We start from the raw sequence: 20,306 nt of genomic DNA, 5'->3' as shown, positions 1-20,306 counted from the left end.
CTCCTATTCGGAATCTGATCACAGAAAACACGTCAGGGCAGTACTTGAAAAACTGCGCCAACACAAACTATTTGCTAAAATGGAGAAATGTGTTTTCCATACCACAGAAGTCGAGTTTCTAGGTTTCATCCTGACACCCAAAGGAGTCCGAATGGACTCAAGAAAAGTGGATGCCATCCTCAAATGGCTATTGTAAAAGGGGTTCAAAGCATGCTCGGCTTTGCCAATTTCTATCGCAGGTTTATCCCGGAATTTTCACGCGTGGTACAACCCATTACTGCACTCTTGAGGGAAAATAAACATTTTGAATGGTCTGAAGAAGCCGAGCAGGCCTTTCAGGATTTAAAAGCTAAGTTTACCTCTGCACCTATATTCAAACACCCGCGTCCAGATCTCCCTTATGTCGTCGAGACTGACGCATCCAGCCTAGCCATGGGAGCTGTCCTGTCCCAAAGAGATCCTGAAACCAACCAACTGCATCCCGTAGCATTTTGGTCCAGAAAATTCTCGGCACCCGAGGTTAATTATGCAATCACTGACAAAGAACTGTTAGCCATTAAGTCCGCTTTTAAAGCCTGGCGGCAATATCTGCTTGGCGCTCGACATACCATCACAGTGATCACTGATCACCGGAATTTACAGTATTTGGAAACCGCCAAGGCTCAGTCATCACGGCAGCTCCGATGGGCTTTGTTTTTCGCTAAATTTGATTTCGTGATTACCTATCGACCTGGCTGCAAGAATGGCAAAGCAGACGCCTTATCCCGAATTGGAATGGGAGAATCTGATACAAACTCAGAACCAGTACCAATAATTCCCGAACAGAGGATTCTAGGCATGACTTCGTTACAGACGCTTGAAGACATTCAAGCCAGAGTGAAACAACTCCTGGACCCTACAACCTTACAGGATTGGATACAAAAGGGATCAGACTTTACCATAGATAATGGTTTACCTTATTTCCAAGGACGCTTATTCCTGCCACATAAGGAATTACACGAACTAGTTATTTCCGGTTATCATGATATATTAATAGAGGGACACCCTGGTATTGCCAAGACAGAGGAAAAGGTGAAACGACAATTTTGGTGGCCCTCTTGGCGAAAAGATGTTAAATCTTTTGTGATGTCCTGTGGTGTTTGCGCCCAAAATAAAAGTCAAAAGAAAAGACCAGCCGGTCTCCTTGAACCTTTAGACATACCGCCAGCACCCTGGCACACCCTATCAATGGATTTTATTACGGACCTGCCTCCTTGTTCGGGGTACAATACTATTCTGGTAATTGTGGATTTGTTTTCCAAAATGGCCCACTTTATTCCTTTGAAAGGCTTACCTTCAGCTTCTGTCCTAGCCAAAGAATTCCTCGAAAATATTGTGCGGCTACATGGATTCCCATCTATACTAATCTCTGACCGGGGAAGCCAATTCATTTCCCACTTCTGGCGCAAATGTTGTCAAATGGCGCAGATCGACTTGAGATTATCGACCAGTCACCACCCTCAGACCGATGGTCAGACCGAGAGGACAAATCAGACCCTTGAGCAGTACTTACGGTGTATGTTACAGCAATCTGAAAGCAACTGGAAAGACATTCTTTGGATAGCCGAATACGCATATAATAATTCGGTACACTCTGGAACTGGCCACAGTCCTTTTTATACTTTTTTTGGGCATCACCCTCGAACCTCAAACCTTGACTCACCTCAGAACCTCGGAATGCCTGCAGTAGAACATCTGCATTCTACAATTACCCAAGCCTTCAAAGAGGCAACTACGCATTTACAACAAGCCAAGAGAAAATACAAGGAGAATGCTGATCTACATCGGAGTGAAGCACCTCCGTATCAGATTGGGGATCAAGTGTGGTTAGCTACCAGACATTTACCACTCAAAGGGCCTCGAACTTTTAACTCAAAATATCTGGGACCTTATTCTATTACGGCAATAATTAACCCAGTGGCTGTTAAACTTGATTTACCAGCTAGTATGCGAATTCACCCTGTTTTTCATGTGTCACTTCTGAAACCAGTGGTACCCGGAACCCGACTACTCAAACCTCCAGAACCTATTCTAATAGATGGGGAGCCCGAATTCGAAGTGAAGAACATTTTAGACTCAAAAATGTCTAGCTCAAAACTGTTCTACCTAATTGATTGGAAGGGGTACGGACCTCAGGAGAGGTTGTGGGAACCCAGCAACCATGTGCATGCACCTCGATTAGTCAGGAAATTCCACCGACTCTTCCCAGACAAACCAAAACCCCCGGAAGGAACAACCTTGGGAGGGGCCTTGGGGGGGAGTGCTGTCATGATGCCCGCTCCCGGGGAGCCGGTTCAAGCCCTGCGTCCCCGAAAGCGGACATCCAGTCCCCAAGGAAGGACCCAGCAACCCCATATAGGGGCCCTTTGGACAGTGTCCTGGCGCTGTAAGAGGATTCAATTCAACACTACAGCTAAGTCAATGCCTAGTCTGGGATACTGAATGGAAACCCTTATTGATATATCTTTACGTCCAGTTCATGCGTTCTGGATGACTACCCCTATATAACTATATATATAACTATATATATAACTATATAGTTAGCACACTTCTTTATAATCAATGATGAGTGGTTATAGGATGGATACGATAGCAACAATACTTTTATGGTTTCAAATGGATAATGTGGAATGAAATGCAGTACAGAAAATAACTTGATAGGATTTCAGCAAAAGACAATGTAATCACTTTCTTGGAAAATTCACCCCCCCCTTTTATGCACTGTAAGGAGATGAAGATGACACAGTTCTTAGGAATGCAATCAAATAGAATTCAGTTCAATTCCCCCCCAACAGCTTATACAACAGATAGGAGTTTTGAAACACAGGCAAAATGCTTTGAATATGGTGACAATGCAGTGAGAAATATGCTGAAAATGGTTTTAATTCCCTTTAGGAGGTTCAGGGTGAGTGAAATATACTTGGGATGAGTTCAGGCTCACTTTAGCAAGGATCTAGGAGTAACTAGCAGGTTAATCGAATTTTTGGCAAAGGAAAGCAATGAAGCTGCTGTTTTCACACGTGGCTGGATTTTTAACCAAATTGCAAATCGCGGTAAAATTCGCAAGTGCGAGAATCGTGATTACGGCAAAAGTATGAGGAGTAGGACGTCGGTTCTAGGCTTGTTGAAAAGCTGAGATTCTAAGCTTTCAGAGGAAAGTTAAACCAAGTTCCCAAACGGTTCCAGAGATACAGACGATTAAATAAAGGTAGTTTTTCGGATTTTAAATTTTAAAAGTTCAAAGCGACAGGTTACAGCTTGCAGCTAGAAAATGACAAGTGACAGCTTTGCAAATGACAGGTGACAGTTAGGAGGCAGTTCTGGTTAGATTAAAATAGATTGAATTATATTATTTTAACTAAGAGATTGGTTCTGCACAGTTCTGCTAGGTACTCACAATATCATTTTAAAAGGAATGGGCCTCGCCACGGATCTGGTCAACAGGTTTTCTTCACTCGCCACGGACGGTTTCTGCGCACAGCGTCTGGGTCAGCTCTACTCTGCTGGTCTGGTCTGGGTCTCTGGTTCTGATCAGGTCTGTGGGTCCGGATACAGCGGTCTCCGGTTCAGCTGGTCTCTCTCTGGATACAACACTGCTCTCTGGCAAATGGCAAGAGTTCTTGCAAAGAATTCAAACAGCTCGCCTGGCTGTGAATAGTGGCAATGATTTGAGGCCTGCTAAAGAGCGATTTAGCTTGTAGTTGACCTCTCTGCTACAAATTCTGAAGTAAAGTCTTGGTCTCTGAAGGTGGATAGATTGAAGTCTCCATGTTGGCTCTCTGGAGGTTGATGGAGGTAAAGTATGGATTTTCCCGGCAGAGCGTCCCGCAGCAGGTGGAATAGAATCCTTATCTGTCCTGACTGTCTGCTTTATTGTGTTTTGAAAGTGGGTGGAGAGGTTAGCTTTCTAGGCCCTACCCCTCTCCACTTGTCATTGGCCACTTCCTCCTCTTCCCCTTGATTGGGGGAATGAAATGAAGTGTCATCATGATGAGGTCTGTTTATGATACAGAGAACCCACCCCTGTCAACTTTACACACAATCTATATTTGACCTAAAGACATATTTCATAGATACACAGTGGTTTGAAATTACATGCACCCATCACATTTACTGATGGTAGCCCCTGTTCCAATTCTGTCGTTTCTAGGAGCTTGGGTTCAAAAATGGCAACATATTTCACTTTTTGGTCGGGTTACCAATATTGGATTTGTCCCCGCATTTACACAAATAATCGCAAAGCATGTGGGCATTAGGTGGTGGAGTGTCAGATTTTTAACATACATACATTTAGAGTAATATCCTCTTTTCCGCTAAAAACCCCCCTGAACATACCACCGGGTCCTAACACGTCTTCAAATGTGCACAGAAAAATCACAAGAATAATGATATCACTTATAAAATTTTCACAAGTCCGCTCTATGAATGATCCACCTTTTTAGATTTATGTTCTGGCCCCAAAGGGGTGTGGTTTCCCAGGTCACATGGTGTAGAAACCAGTTTATCCAGTTTCTGCCAAGCTCAGAGACCCTGCCCCTCCCAGCTTCTGCCAAGAGGAAGCTATTTTACGGTCCCCCTAATAAACCATCTGCCTGGGCCCTGGAAGGCCCATTGTTCAAAAGGAAGCCATTTACGACTACCCTAATAAACCATCTGCCTGGGCCCAGGACAGGCCTTTGTTCAACTCCCTGCAGCTGCTCCACCCCAATCTAATCAGAGAGGTGACAACTCCTTTTGGCAAGGAGAAGAGTGGCTGAGCAGGTTTTAACTCCTGTGGGGGTAGATGTCAGGCAGAATTCAGTTCCTTAAGCCAGGCCCCAGCTAATGTCACTTCTAGTTACCCAGTTTTCTGCATTCAAATAAACTAACAATTTTTACACATGCAGCTAGAATGCTGATTCTAAGTTTAAAACTATGACATTTAAACAATTGAAACCTATGTGACACTCAAAAGTAGGTCACTCATTTCTTTTAAACATTTAGATTTTTAGTGTCTTTCAGTCCAAATTTACTTAAACTGCTGAAATCCACAGCTCAGCCAGTTTTGCTATGAACATTATTTTAGGCTCATCCTCTTTCCAGATTTTGTATGCCCACAAGACTTTATTCTGTCAAATGTCTGCTGGTGTTCAGTGAGATTGTTGGATATTCTGCAATGTTTGAAATGGGTATTCTGAGCTTGCCTTCAGAGAAACAAAGGGTGATTTTTAAAGTGCTTTCTAGCGAACAGGCACTGCTGTTTTTCTCTTTGGCACCCCATTTCACTCATGGCTCTTCTGACCCAGCACACGCGCAGCGGGGGGTGGCAAGTCAGGCGACCATTTTGGTGTGCGCACAAACTGCGTGGTTTTCATAGATTCTGGCGCACATTTGGGCTTTTTCGGCCATCTTGGATTTCCTAAGCCCACATCACCAAATGTTGTAGCATAATAGTCCAAACGTGGGTCAGAACACCCAACAAACCCCCCCGCCCGACTGCACTTGGATTGAGTCGAGGGGATGTCGGGTGCTAAGGATGTTGACCCACGTGCTCAGAGGTCCGCATCATCTTCTTCCAATTCCGCAGATGACAAAGTTCAGCATCCTTTCCTCCATCAGGGGTGGATCAGTCGGTTCTCCTCGCCGGTCCTGATGGGAGTATTGGGCGGTACACTGGGCCCCTTGCGTCTCTGCTCCCGGTCTCCGGATCGTCCTCCTTGGCCAGTCTCCAGGTTTTCTTTCTCCTAGGACGACAAAGGAAGAGCGGCAATACCTATTCATGGACATTTCTCCCCCACCATTGATATAGTGGGGTGGCATATATATTTTAGAACTCAACAGATATGAACATGCACATTTTTTTTTAATTAAGAGACAGGAACACATAAACTTGAGAAACACAGAATTTGATAGGCTATAGGTAGGATCTTTTAGGGTTGGAATTGAATTACTCTGGAGCGGTACCCTCTGGGATTACCGAGGACTCCTCCAGTTGCTGCAAAGTGTGCCTGGGATGGCAACACTTCAACTGGTTTATGTGGACCCACTTGTCTTCCCCCTCTGCCAAACCGCCTTTGGGGATGCGGATCTTGTAGGCCACAGGGGAGATCTTGTCTATAATCTCATAGGGTCCCTTCCATGTAGGCAAAACTTTTCGCTGCTTGGCCTGGTTCCTTTGGAAATTGTATAGATAGACCCGGTCCCCCACCTGATATTCCTTCCGGGAAGTTTTCAGGTCATAGTGGGTCTTCATACTCTCAGCTGATCTTTCTAGATTCCGCTGAGCATAGGCAAAAGCATGCTGAAGGTGTTTCCTTAAATTCTCCACATACTCATGAGTTGTGGAGGCATTTATCAACGTTTGCTCTTGGGTTCTGTAGAGCAAATGCTGAGGAAGCACCATCTTGCGTCCAGTCATCAACTCAAATGGTGACATTTTGGTTGCAGATGAAGGGGTAGATCTGATGGCCATTAGGACCAGAGGTAATCGGATATCCCAACTTGGCCCAGAATCTGCCACAAACTTCTTTAATATGCTCACAATGGTTCGGTTGTATCTCTCTACTGCTCCAGAAGAAGCTGGCCTGTAAGCAATGTGTAGCTTTCTCTTGACCCCTAGTATCTCCCACATCTTTGTCATTACTTCACTGGTGAAGTGGCTACCTCTGTCTGACTCAATCCTTTGAGGTAGACCAAAACGGGAAAAGATGTGGTTAATCATCAGGGCAGCTGCTGTTTCTGCCTTGCAATTTGGGGCTGGGAAACATTCCACCCACTTGGTAAACAAGCATGTCACAGTCAACATGTACTTATTTCCTCTAGACGAGCGAATCACAGGGCCTACGAAGTCGATTTGTAAATCTGACCATGGCAGTGTCATCCCCCTCTTTTGGAGAGGCGCCCGGTGTGTGAGGGATGTTGGCTGAAATTGTGCACACACAAGACAACCCTTCAAGTATTGGTTGAGGTCCTGGCCCATGTGTGGCCAGTATGCAACCTCTCTTAAGATTTCCAGTGTTGTATGAAACTCCCTATGACCGGCGGTGGCCGCATCATGGGCGTGACTTAACATCAGGCTTCGGAATGAGGTAGGAACCACCCACTGATCGTGGCCAGCTTTGGATTTCCTTACCAACAAATCGTCTTTGATTCGGAACATTTTTGGACATTTCATCAACACTCTAAGGTCCTCTTTCCCGTTGTAATCGGTATCCGTCAGGGGAAAGTTCTCAGGGTCCTCAATGTGTTGGTAAAATTTACCAATTATTGGATCCCCCTTCTGAGCGGTAATCAAATCAGCATCAGGGGTCTCCTTGCTCCATTGGGCAGTTGACAGATCATTGTGAGCATTTGTCTGGGACCTAGTGATAGCAGTGACCTGGATTTCCCGCAACAGGGACTCTATTTCTATTAGATCCCCTTGGATGGCCCCGGTTTTGGCCAGCTGATCAGCTAAGTCATTTCCAGTTTTGTCTGGTCCCTCTACTTTGGAATGACCCTTGATCTTTTTCCAATAGATGGTCATCTCATTCGAGGTGACCAGATCATCAATGTTTTGGATCAACTTCCCATGTTTCAAGGGTTTGTTATTAGCACATAACATGCCTCTGGTTTTCCAATTAACCAGGTGCTCCACGAAACCGTTACGTACATAATCTGAATCTGTGATTATGACCAGTTCGTGGAGTTGAAGCTGGACAGCAGTGAGGATGGCCTGATGCACAGCCATCAATTCTGCCACCTGACTACTTCGGGGACCAATTTTGTATCCAGTGGAGGGTTCTGGGAACTCCTTCACCCATGCATTCCCTACGCCAGCCACCAGTTCTTTCTCCCCGTCGTTGTCAACATGGTACGAGCATCCATCCACATAGACAGTGGGCATTCCCTCACACTTGTCCTCTTCAAAGACTTTGTGTGGGGAATTAAGGTATGCCTCCGTGTTGTCCTTGATTTTTAGACTTTCGTCCTCGAGACAGTTTTCTCTGGCACAATCATGCAAGTCAGCCAGACCTTGCGCGAGGGGACTCTTCTTGTTTTGGCCATATCTGACCTCCACAGGAAAGCCTTGCATTGACAGAATCCAGGAAGTAATTCGGGAATTACTCACATTTCCGGCCCGGATTCTGTCACTTTGGAGATATTGCAGAGGCTGGTGTGGAGTCTCCACTATGATATGTTCCCCATGGATAAACGGGCGGTAATTCTTCATTGCCCACACCGTTGCCAGGAGTGCCTTCTCACAATCGTTGAATTTTTCCTCCACAGAGGATAAAGTTTTGCTCGCATAGGAGATTACTTTATTGACCTTGTCATGCTTTTGGTATAATACTGCCGTCAAGCACGTATTAGAGAACCCAGTCTCCAGGAAGAACTCCTTGTTTCTGACAGGGTAAGCTAGGCAAGGCGCTTGTGAGAGGCTTCTCTTGAGTTGTTTTACCGCATCGGCTTGTTCTGGACCCCATTCCCACTTGACCCCCCCTTCAGGAGATGAATCAGGGGTCTGGTGATCTCTGCGTAGCCCTCAATGAACTTTCTGCTGTAATTAGTCAGTCCAAGGAGGCTCCTTAGTTCCCGCAGAGTTGCGGGGTCTTTCAGTTTCTGAAGTGCTTCCACTTTCTTTTCCTGGGGACAGAGACCCTGAGGAGTAATCTCATGCCCCAAGAAATTAACACGGGTTCTACACCACTGTGCTTTCTGAAAGGAAAGTTTTGCTCCGGCGGCCCTCAACTGGGTCAGAACATAACGGATCTCCGCTATGTGTTCCTCCACAGATGAACTTTTGATGAGGACATCATCTACATAAGCCAGGTTACCCCTCGCACCCAGGTCGGGCATGGCCTTATGTAGGAAAATGTTGAATTCATTGCCGGAGTTGAGGTATCCGAAGGGAGTCCGGGTCCATGTGTACTGCTGGCCCCCAAAGGTAAAAGCCAGTTTGTATTGGTCCTCCCTACTGACAGGCACAGTCCAGTATCCATTGGTCAGGTCTATTGCAGTGAATACCTGTGACCCCTGGATCTGGGCCAGCCCTTGGTCAATGTAGGGCAGAGGCCATCGGGAAGTATGGACCCGTTTGTTGAGCTCCCTGAGGTCGGCACAGAGTCTCCACTGGCCGTTTGGCTTCAATATTCCCAGCACCGGATTATTGAAGGTGCTGTGTATTGGACGAATTATTCCCCGGGACTCAAGGTTCTTAATTATTTCAGTAAGGGACTCCATGGATGCGAGAGGCAAACAATATTGCTTCACAAACACTGGAGTCATGCCAGGGTCCGTGGAAATTGTTGTGTGGATGTCGGTGCGGCCACAGTCATATGAGTCTACCGCAAAGAGATCTTGGAAATCCAAGAAAACTTGTTTCAACTTTTGCTTTTGTTCCAGAGTCACACAGGCATCAGCTAGGTTGACTCTCTCTTCCACCATCTGCCTGAAGCCTGGAAAGACTTCTGGTTTGGCTATTTCAGTGGCCTCCTCCAGCTGGGTGGAGAAGTCCCTGCTCAGAGTGCTGATTTGGACTGGAGGCTTCAGGTGTGAAAGGCAGCCCTCATGGACCTGGAAAATCACCTCATCCCTCCTGAAGTCACAAGTCACATCTTCCTTACCATAAGGGCAAGAAGTGTACACCAGGAAGTTCCCCCCATGGCGGGTAAAAATCCCATCTGGTGTTGTATTGTCCTCACTGTCACTGTCAAAACAGTTCTTGGGGATTGGTCCTAACAGTTCATTTCCTAAATCGATGGAAAAATGTCGGTCATCAACCGCCATTCCAATAATGGTGCCTGCGGCTAGAGTAATACTCTTTAAGTCGCTGTTATCCACCTCTATTAGAATGGTGTCATGTTCTATGTTGACTAATGGAGTTGGGTTTACCCCCAACCCTTGCTGTTGGAGAGAAGCGTTTAGATGTATGTAAGCATCAGGGTTTTTCAAATGTTGTCCTCTTTTAACTTTCACTTCCAAGGAGAATTGTCGGGTCCTTTCTGGGATGGTGACTTCCCCTTTGATCTGAATCTCAACAGCATAAGGTAGCAATTGAGCTGACCTAAATGCTTTTTCTGGATCATCAAAGCCCATGGGATTATCCGCTAATCGGGACCAAGCTTTGAAGTTTATTAGGTCCAAACTAATGGCAAAGCGATTGAGAATGTCACTGCCTAAGTAAAAGGCGGCAGTGACGTCTCGCACGACCCAACAATTATGGACTATGCTCTTGTTGCCAATGGAGATTTTGAGCATACACCTGCTTGGCAGGAGATGTTTGGAATTAGGCGCTTCCAGGTCCATTTCCCGTTTGTCTATCAGTTTGAATGTGGGAATGGGTGGATATTTTGGGAGTTGGCGGAACATGGCTTCGCTGATGAAGCTCTTACCGTTGCTCACACACACTCAGGCGAGAACAGAGTCCTTCCCATCATTTAACTGAACAGGGATGAACAACTGCTCTCCAATTTGCTGAATATCAGCCAGGCTCTGAGCTGATTTCACATCTTTCTGGACTATAGGAGTGGGAGTTTCTGATTGTGGATTAGTATAGAATTTCAGAGTGTTTCCTTCCAGCGTGGAATACCACTTTAGACTGGAAGGAAGGTTGATTTTCAGAAATAGAGAGGACCCCCCATCACCAGTCTGTTGTCCTACTGCTATTACTGTCACGTCTGGAATTTGGTTATTCTGGAAGTGGAATTCTACTTGGTCAGATTTTTGTTCAACCATGTGGCATGTGCCGTTTAAACTAACATGGTTGACACTCTGTTTTAATTTTATGGGTCGGCTAGTCTGGGTGCAGAGGACCTTGTTTACGCAATCTATTAGGGGTGACAACCTTCTCAGGAGGTCATTCCCTAGTAAGCAAGGGGTGCCCTCTGGAGTCACAACTATGACCGGGTGTTTCAACTTGTGTCGCCCAATTTTAATGTCCAAATCTGCCGTCCCCTCGACGGGAATTTCCTTCCCGTCAAAGTTCTGGAGTTGTCCAGGAAGTGAGGTGAGAGGAATTTGGTAATTCCCTCCCCTTCCTGCATTCAGTTCATCAAAGGCCCTTCTGGACAGAAGGGTAGCTTGGGATCCCGTGTCCACCAGCGCTGAAATCGTACCCTGCCCCTGTACTTGTACCGGGGCATAATATCTTCCCTCCTTCTCCTCAAGGGGGCACAGATAATGCACATTTTTGGACAACTGGTGGGCTAACTTTCTGGTTTTGGACATTGCAAGAGAAGAAATTTGGGCAGAATTCTGTGGAGAGCCTTGGGAATCTGAAAGAAAAAGTTGGCAACTGGAGATCAGAGCCATTGTGGGTTCCCCTGGCTCCGGTTCTGGGCCGCCCCCCCCTTTTTGGAGGCAGTCATCAGGATGGGTTTGAACCAGGGGATTTTGGTATTGTGGGTTCTGGGATGAGCTGATGGGCGGCGGTAGCTCAGTCTCCATATCTCCCCAGTCTGAATTGGCATTCCTTTGGGACCCATTTTTCCTTGGGAGGAGTTCCCCCATCTCTGAAGGAGAAGGTCCTTTCCCCAGGATCCTCTGAGGATCCCTCTCCCTCAAATTGGAAGACCTGTACCTCCTCCACAAAGTGGGTCTGTTTGGGTCCTTTGTTTCTCCTACCCCCCCTCTGCTCCTTGGGAGGCGGGCTTTCAGGGGCAGGAGATTTTGTTTCCGGTTCCTGGTTTTCCAGGGGCTGTTTACAAGTTGGGAAGGAAGCTTCCTCCAAGGCCTTACACCCCCCTTCCCCTTGTGCCTCCTCCCTGGGAACCGGTGTGTTATCGGGGTGCTGCCCCCGTCATTGTTCTGGAGCACCAGATCCAGAGTTTGGGGCATCCTGCGGTGGCATGCTCATCTGAGGGTTCTGTTGAGCCCTCAGTATGTGACCCAGATCTCGTGCCATGTTTTGGACCTGGCGCTCAAGTTGTGAAACCCGCTCAGGCTGATACGGGGCTCTATTTTCTCCCCTGGGCTGATCCCGGGAAGGTTAGCTATCCCTTCTTTGGTAGTACCCCTGGTTGGGAAGATTTTGGTACCCCTCCACCCTTGGCCTCCCCTCTCCCGGATTAGGTTGTCTGGGCTCAGGGAATTGGGGAAAGAAGGATGGATGATTTTGGGGCTGGAAATTGGGCGGATACCTGGGGAAAAAGTTCTGCCCAGGATTTGGAGAATTTCTGCCCTCCTGTGGGAAGTTGGGAGGGAAGTTCCCTGGGTTAGGTGCTTGGCCGGATCCCCCCCCTTGGGCTGGAGGCGTCCACACATAACCCAGGATTGGTCGGTTTCCCTTGTAGCGGGGACTTACATAGTCAGGGGAGCAGGGGACCCCATTTGTGGGGCTACCTCCTCGACTCCCTGTCTGTGACTGGCCCGAGGGCCTTCTGGGCCTAGCATTATTAGGTGCAGGTAGGTTTTTTAGGCCCCCCCATCTCCAAATCCAAAACGGGGGCAACCTTTACCTCTGCCACCTTGGCAGCAGCAGGGGTGCTGTTGGTTTTGGGGTTTTTGGGCTGGTTTTTGTTTTCCACCGGTTTCTGCACCTCGTAGATGCGGGTGGCTTGTTCAATGACCCATTCTAAAGATCTTTTCTCATGAAAATCTCTCACGAGCTGGGTCATTATGTATTTGGGCAAGGCATGGAAAAATGTATTGACAAATTCTCTGCTGTCTGTGCGCACCCTTCTGGTGGTCTGCGCAAAGGCACGTTTCAGTTCTTGCACAAATTCTTGTGGGGCCTGATCCTCCCCACATTGCAAATTGTAGGCTGCCTTGCAAGCCTCTTGAGGATTTCTGTGAACAGAAAAATGTTTCAAGATGGCCCCCTTATAGGTGGACCATCTTAAATGATTTTGGTCCTCCAGCCCCGCAAAGAAACTGGAGTATTCTGGGGAGAATGTCCATTTGACGTACTGGATGCAGCTACTGCTGTCCTTCAAATGGAAAGTCTCCATCATTTGCTCATAGAGCTCCAAGTGTTCCCAAACAGAATACTTGGCGTTCTTGTGATAAGGCGTGATGACACTCCTTATTGCCTTAATCTGTTTCAATGGGTCCTTAAGCAAGGCCCTTTTTGCCTTATTGGCCTTTTTGGTTCGGGTAACCCTGGTCCATTCATCCTCTGACTCAGAGGCACTGCTCCCAGAGGTTCCTGTCTGATCTTCCAGGTTTTCCCGGATTCTGCGAGCCTGGGAATGGCTGGCAGAATGTGGGGACCTGGTCTCCTGTGTCCTGCGCCGTTCAGAGGAGTCTTCAGATTCCTCCTTGCTGCCAGGATTTGATGGGTACCCCCCCCCACTGACCTAACTGGGCAGAAGTTTTTAGGATGCCCTTAATGGGCCTATTCTCCTGGGGTTCCCCACTAAATTGCACTGTGCTTGGGTGCCCATACCCGGATGCCCGCCCATCCATTCCTGGGAGGTACTGGCCTATGAGCCCCATGCTTCTGGCTGGATAGTAATCTGCCATCCCTGTGGCCGGGTGCTCATGTGCGCCAGGGGACAGGGGGGTGGCAGAGTCCAGGGACTGAGAGAGATAAAGGCCTCTGGTACTAGGGCTCCTGAGGTTATGCTCAGGAGTTTCCCTTTCCCAGCGAACCTGGTCTCTATCCGCCCCTGCTCCCTATTGCAATGCAAGAGCCTGCGCCTTCAGTTCCTCAGTTAAGGCCTTACTAGACTCTATCAGTCTCTCCTGCATCGCTACCTGTTGTTGGAGCCTATCATTGTGCTGGCAGAGAGCCTCATTCTCTCTCTGCGTTTCCTGATTGGTCCTGGAGCACTGGGCCAGTCTTTGCTGCAGGAGGGTTACCTCCTGAGCTGTGTCCCTATTGGCCTGCTCCTTTCTTGCCAGAGCATCCTCCACCTTCCTGGTGTGCTCTAACAAGTTATGGTGTTCTTTTTGGAGGTCACCCAGTCCCTGGAGGGCCAGGTGATTTTCTTCCATTTTCCTTTTTAAGTGGCAGACTTCCTGGCCTAAGGTATCCCTTTCCTGACTAAGAGCCTGCATATGTGCCGCCAGGTCGTCCCTTTGCCTTTGGAAGGCACCAGTTTTCTGGCGCTTCTGGTCAAACTCTGCCTGGGTATCCAGGTCTTTCAAAATCAGTTTATTGCTCTCTGCCTTCTCCCTATCTAGGTGGCTTTGCAGGGTGACTACCTGCTCAGCACATGCCCTATTGAAGTCTAACTGTTGCTCCAGCTTTTTCTGGCTCTGCAGTAGGGAGTCCAAACCTTCTTGGTACTCCTTCTGCAAGGCCAGAAATCTGGTATCCTGGTCCGCCTTTTCCTGTTGCAGCACATCCATATCCTCCTTTATTTTAGTGATGTACCGTCTGCTGTCATTTTCTGACTCCTGGCTCCTGAGCAGCCTCTGCTCAGAAGAGTCCAGATCAGATTGGGCCTTCTGTAATGCCAGCAGTTGCCTACTCGCCAGATCTTGGCCTTCAGCACATTTGTCCTGCATGGTTCCCATATGTAAATATAAATATGCCGCTACCCTGGCAATCTTGTGGTGCTCATCCTTGGCCTTCGGGGCCATGTATAGTTCACTCAGGGCCACATGTAGGGGACCCTGATCTCCCCATTAATCTGACCGTGTTTCAGTGACCTGTTGCGCGATTGCCTGCAACCAGACCGTTTGGTCCTGATGAGACCACTCACCTCTCACAAATAGCTTATGTAAGAAGTGTTCTCTGGCTATTTTCATATATACCAAGGTCGTCATTCTAGAGATTGGTCTCTGTCCTGACTTACAGAAGTTTGTATTTTATTTTTGCAAAACAGACCTTTTCCTTAGAGCGTTCCTTTGAGGAGTGCTTTACAGCGTAACACAGCGTGGTGATCCGACCGGATATGTGTATCTGGTCAGCTGGCACGCTGTATTAATCTGCACAAGTGATAGATCTAACCAAAACGTCCGGCTCGAGCCCCCAATTTGTAAGAGGATTCAATTCAACACTACAGCTAAGTCAATGCCTAGTCTGGGATACTGAATGGAAACCCTTATTGATATATCTTTACGTCCAGTTCATGCGTTCTGGATGACTACCCCTATATAACACCCCTCTCTTGGAATCCCCCTGACCCCACTGATCCACGAAGTAGTTCTGTTTTGCAAGTTTAAACGGTTTATTTGATAATTTAAACAATATATATATATATATATATATATCACACTTTATAATAAATTAATAATTGAATATCACACTTAATCTGAGCAGTAATCAATAATGGATAGACCGGCACTAGCACACTTCTTTATAATCAATGATGAGTGGTTATAGGATGGATACGATAGCAACAATACTTTTATGGTTTCAAATGGATGCAATGTGGAATGAAATGCAGTACAGAAAATAACTTGATAGGATTTCAGCAAAAGACAATGGCCCTCATTACGACCCTGGCGGAAAGTAACTGACCTGACCGCCATAGCGTAAATAGCGTTTCCGCCATTGCACGACGGAGTAAAGTGCGGCTAATTCCGACCCATCGGGCACGAGCACTACGCCATGGCGGAAGTGCAAAGTCTGCGATGGCGGAAATGTCCCCAAAACGCCCCTCACCGCCGTCGTACGGCGCCCTAGGTGCAATTCCGCCACCCATCATAGCGGTCACCGTAATGAGCGGCAATCGGAAAATACGGTGACCGTAAATATACGGAAACGGAAGTAAAAACATGGTCCCGGAACGGGAAACAGCACGCCGTACACCTATAAAATCAGAATTCCCACACAACCATTAAAAATACTACCGAGACACATCCCAACCCGTCATCCACCCTAGTGAAAACAATAAAAATGGGAAAAGTAGCGAAAAAAGCGTGCGACCGCAAGCGGCAGGTCCACTTCTCCCGTGAGGAACTCACCGTGCTCACAGAGACCCTCCAGGAGAATGCTGCCGTCGTCTTCTCGACGCAAATGACCAGGACGGCACTTGCGAACAAGAAGGCCATATGGGCCCTGGTGGCACAGCGGGTAAGTGCGGTGGGGACCGCACCCTGCAACCCACAGCAATGCAGAAAGCGATGGGACGACTTGCGGATACGCGTACGGAGCATACTATCCGCCAACCGTAACATTGCCACAGCTACCGGGGGAGGATCGGAATCACCCATCAAGTTGACCCCCTGGGAAGAAATCTGTGCCTCCACCATTGGAATGGAGAGTATAGAGGGAGTCGGAGGGATGGAGAAAGGAGTGCAGACATCCGAAGAATCAGGTAGGTTGCCAAAGAAAACAATGCTAAATCCACAATGTCCAATCATGTGAAGTACCATGTGTCCACATAGTGCAACAGAAACACATGTCCAGGAGAACGTCCACATACATTGGCCTGATAGCGCACTTTAAAAGTCACATTAAATACATAAATAATTAAAAATCCTAAAAACACCCTCTACACGTGCAGCAGGCACACCCTAACTGCAGGCTGCAAAACAACTGCATCCTCAATCCACACAAAAATGAAACCACCTCCAAGGCCCTGACCCAAATCACCCTCAGGTACCACCCCAATGCATGTGATACATTGCCATTCCAATTTCCACAGACCCATCAATAACGCTCGCCCTCCTTTACTCCACCACAGGGTCCGATTCAAACAACGAGCTCCAGGACACCCCTACCAGCACACCTGCAAAGAGGGCCAAGACCAACGGCCAAAGACCCTCCACCTCAGCTGCACGGATCAAGACACGGCAGCAGCACAAATCAAGTTGCAGCACACAGGAGGGGACTTCAACAGGCACCCCAGCAGCCAGCATGCCCACAACAGCACCACCACAGGTCCCCCCAATGGATGCCACAGAAGGCACTGCTTCTGGTGGCAGCAGCACCATAGGTGACACTGCATTAATGGCAGCATGCTCCGACACAGAAAACGGTGATGTCGATGTAGGATCCATCCATGACCTGTCTCAATCCCCCTGTTTGCTTCATCCCGTACACTATGAGGATACCACGCAGGGGCACACACAAGACGACGACTGGCCATCCCCCCCACAAGCCCTGTGGCAAGGCAACATGAGGTGATCAGCCCCTCTGTGACACCACCGCAAATGGCCATGGCACAGCAGAGGCAACAGTCCCTCGACCAGGTGATCGTGCAACAGCAGCAACTGGCCACGCTCCTCAAGGACCATGCTGATGAATGTGGGGGTACTAAGGCAGCCATAGAAACATCTACTGAGACACTTAGGGCAGAAATGGAGAGAAGTACAGAGACACTAAGGGCACAAATGGAGAGAAGCACCGAGAGCCTGAGAGTACAAATGGAGAGAAGCACCGAGAGCCTGAGGGGGGAACTGCATGCGACGTCCAAAGACGTATGTGCTGAACTTGCCGCTGTGCGCCGTGTGCTCACTGAGCTCTCACAAACCCTTAGGGACATGCATGGACGTGAGCAGGCAGAGACATCATCCGTTGCAAGTTCCGTCCAGGGCAGCCCCCAACGTAGATCTGGGAGGAACCTGCGCTCCACAGGCAGGGGTGCCCCTGATACCCGGAGAGGGGGCTTGCAATAGCGTCTGCCCACTGACAGTGAGCATCTTTGGACACTGGTGTTCGGGGGGGAGGTAGGAGGGTGGAGGGGGTGTGTTGGGCTTACTTGGGTGGCGGGTCGATGGGGTGTGTAACATAATTTCACATATGCTATAAACATTTCACAATCATCCAATGTGATGTGTGGACATTGATCTTTGTGTACGAGGCCTTTATAGGCGTACAGTCCATATTGTGCATGTTCCAGACACACACAGTGCCACAAGTCCCGTGTCCATGTATCAGCCACCAGGCGTGAGTGCTAGAAGCATGAATCTATGAGAATCTGACGAATTTCACGGCCCTCCTGTGCCTCGCGGACTCCTTGAGGTGCTGCCACATCCCCACCCTCATCATGACCATCTTCAGGTGCTTGCAGTTCTGCGTCAGGGGGCATGGGCACATTTCTACGTACGCACATGTTGTGTAGCATGACACATGCCATGACCATCTTTGCAACCTTCTCATGGCGGTACAGGAGTGCCCCACCAGACCTGCTGAGGCAGCGGAAACGAGCCTTCAGTAGGCCGAATGCCTGTTCTATGACTACACGGGTACGTGAGTGGGCATGGTTGTAGTCCTCCTCATGCTGGTTCTGTGGGTTCCGGAGTGGTGTAAGGAGCCATCTCTTCAGTGGATACCCGGCATCACCTGTATGTGGACAATAAAGGATGTTTGTGGAATGACATTGCTACGTACGCATCCCCCCCCCCTTCCTGCCAGGTCATTGCCGCATCACATACCCCACATTATCATGCATGAAATGAGACTCACCGAGTAGCCAGGATCTGTTCCCTGCGTGTCGCTCCATGTAGCGTGGTATTGTAGAGTTCCTCAAGACCATAGAATCATGGGTTGATCCAGGAAATCGGGCACAACAATGTGTAAAGATCCTGTTGGAGTCACACACCATTTGTACATTAAGAGAATGATATTGTTTTCGGTTGCGGTACTGGGCCTCCATGGCATGTGGGACAACCAATTCCACATGGGTGCAGTCGATGGCACCAATGCAACCCGGTATGCCGGCAAGTGCATGGAATCCCACTTTTGTGTTCGTAATTTCCTGCTCCGAGCGTGGTAGAGAGATGTAGTCGTCTGCGTGCTTCAGGAGGGCATCGAGCACTTGCAATAGTGTCCGTGACAACAGTGGCTGTGAAATGCCATGCAACTGTCCGACTGTGTGCTGGTAGGTGCCTGTGGCCAGGAAGTGGAGTACAGACACCACCTTCAGTAGGGGTGGGATGGCGGTTGGGCTATCTATCATGCTGACAAGGTCAGCCTGTGTCATGTCCACAATGGCGGTTATGGTGTCCCGGTCCAAACGGTAGAGGGTGTGGATCTGCTCATCAGTGAGGTTGAACGGATGTGCTCGGAGGTGTGGGATTGCGGGCTGCCTGCGTGGTGGTAGTGGCTGTGCTGGTGGGCCTTGCTGGCCCTGCCTTGCCCTCCTCCTCCTCCTGCGTCTCCTCTGTGCGGCCGGTTGTTGTAGTAGTTGGTGTTCGTCTTCTTCTTGAAGTTGGAGTACTTGCAGTGCTATCAGGTCCCCCAGGGCCAACATCGCTAGTCCTGCCGGTAGCATTTTGGAGTGGGTGTGGTTGTGGGAGGGGGTTGGGTGTGCAATTTATGTGTTTTCAGGCTGTATAGCCTCCACCTGTGGTGATTCATTCCACCTGTGCAAGCTGCAATCCCCTTTGGGCGAGCACGTCCCGCACACAACGCTGCAATTCGACGCATGGCATCTTGCTATTACAATCATGTATTTATTCCCGATGGCAGTGAAATATTGGTTCATATGTTCATTCTGCTATGGTCCCATTGTTTCACATACTATCTTTGCAGTCGCGAACAAACTTGTGAAGGGTCAGTGGAATGTAGTACTCGATTAACGGTGGACCCTCATGCAGCACTGTACCGAGGTTCACCGACGGGCGGGGCGTCCCATTTGTGAGTGAAGCCAGTTGCCATTTTCACACACTGCCGCACTACATGGATGGATTTGTGATTTCAAGCGGTCACAGATGCCTTTTCGACGTGATGTTGCAAATGAGGAATTCGAAGGACAGCGCTTTCGGTTTTCAGCTAGCGGCGAGGAGACGCCCACAGGTCTGACTGCAGATATAAAGTTCTATTGTTTAATGTCCTTCGGACCGGGGCCATGGCGAGAATGCAATGATTGATATGAATAGTATGGGATGCGCAATAGCGTAGTGGACGATAAGGCAGGACGTTCCCAAATACATGTTACTTCACAACACTGGAATTCCGGGCTGGAGCACAGTGGATTTTGCAGACTGCATTACGCACAGACTCAATGGAAATTTCACATGTTATGTGAGTAAATAATCAGGCGTTTTCATACCGGGATGAGGGAATGATGTATGGATGCATGGACAGATGATTTAATAGAGAGTTTGCCATGTACAGGGCTTTTTGGAATCTATCCACTTCCCCTGCGCTATGTGATGCAGGGCTGCCATAGTGGGACCATCGTCTATCTGCCCTTGTTGAACCCTCCCTGTCTCGACGCGCCTTCAAACACTTGTGTCTATGCACGTTACTAATCCCATCTAATGGATTCTGTTTTAACAGACGCATGCACACAAAGACTCGTTTGTAATAGTGTTTTCACCTCGATTTATATAGTTATGATTCGCAAGTGATTTTTGGGTGGGAATAATCCTTTTGAGTGGGCTAGCATGCATATGGCTGTGGATTTAGTGTGATCATTGAAGTGAGTAATTCAAATGAAGTTCTGATGCCCATACTATTCTTTTTC

Source organism: Ambystoma mexicanum, chromosome 1p (genome assembly GCF_040938575.1).
Source record: "Ambystoma mexicanum isolate Mex_15411 chromosome 1p, UKY_AmexF1_1, whole genome shotgun sequence".
Lineage (NCBI taxonomy): Eukaryota > Metazoa > Chordata > Amphibia > Caudata > Ambystomatidae > Ambystoma > Ambystoma mexicanum.
The sequence above is the reverse complement of the archived record's forward strand: the minus strand, read 5'-3'. Positions refer to the sequence as shown.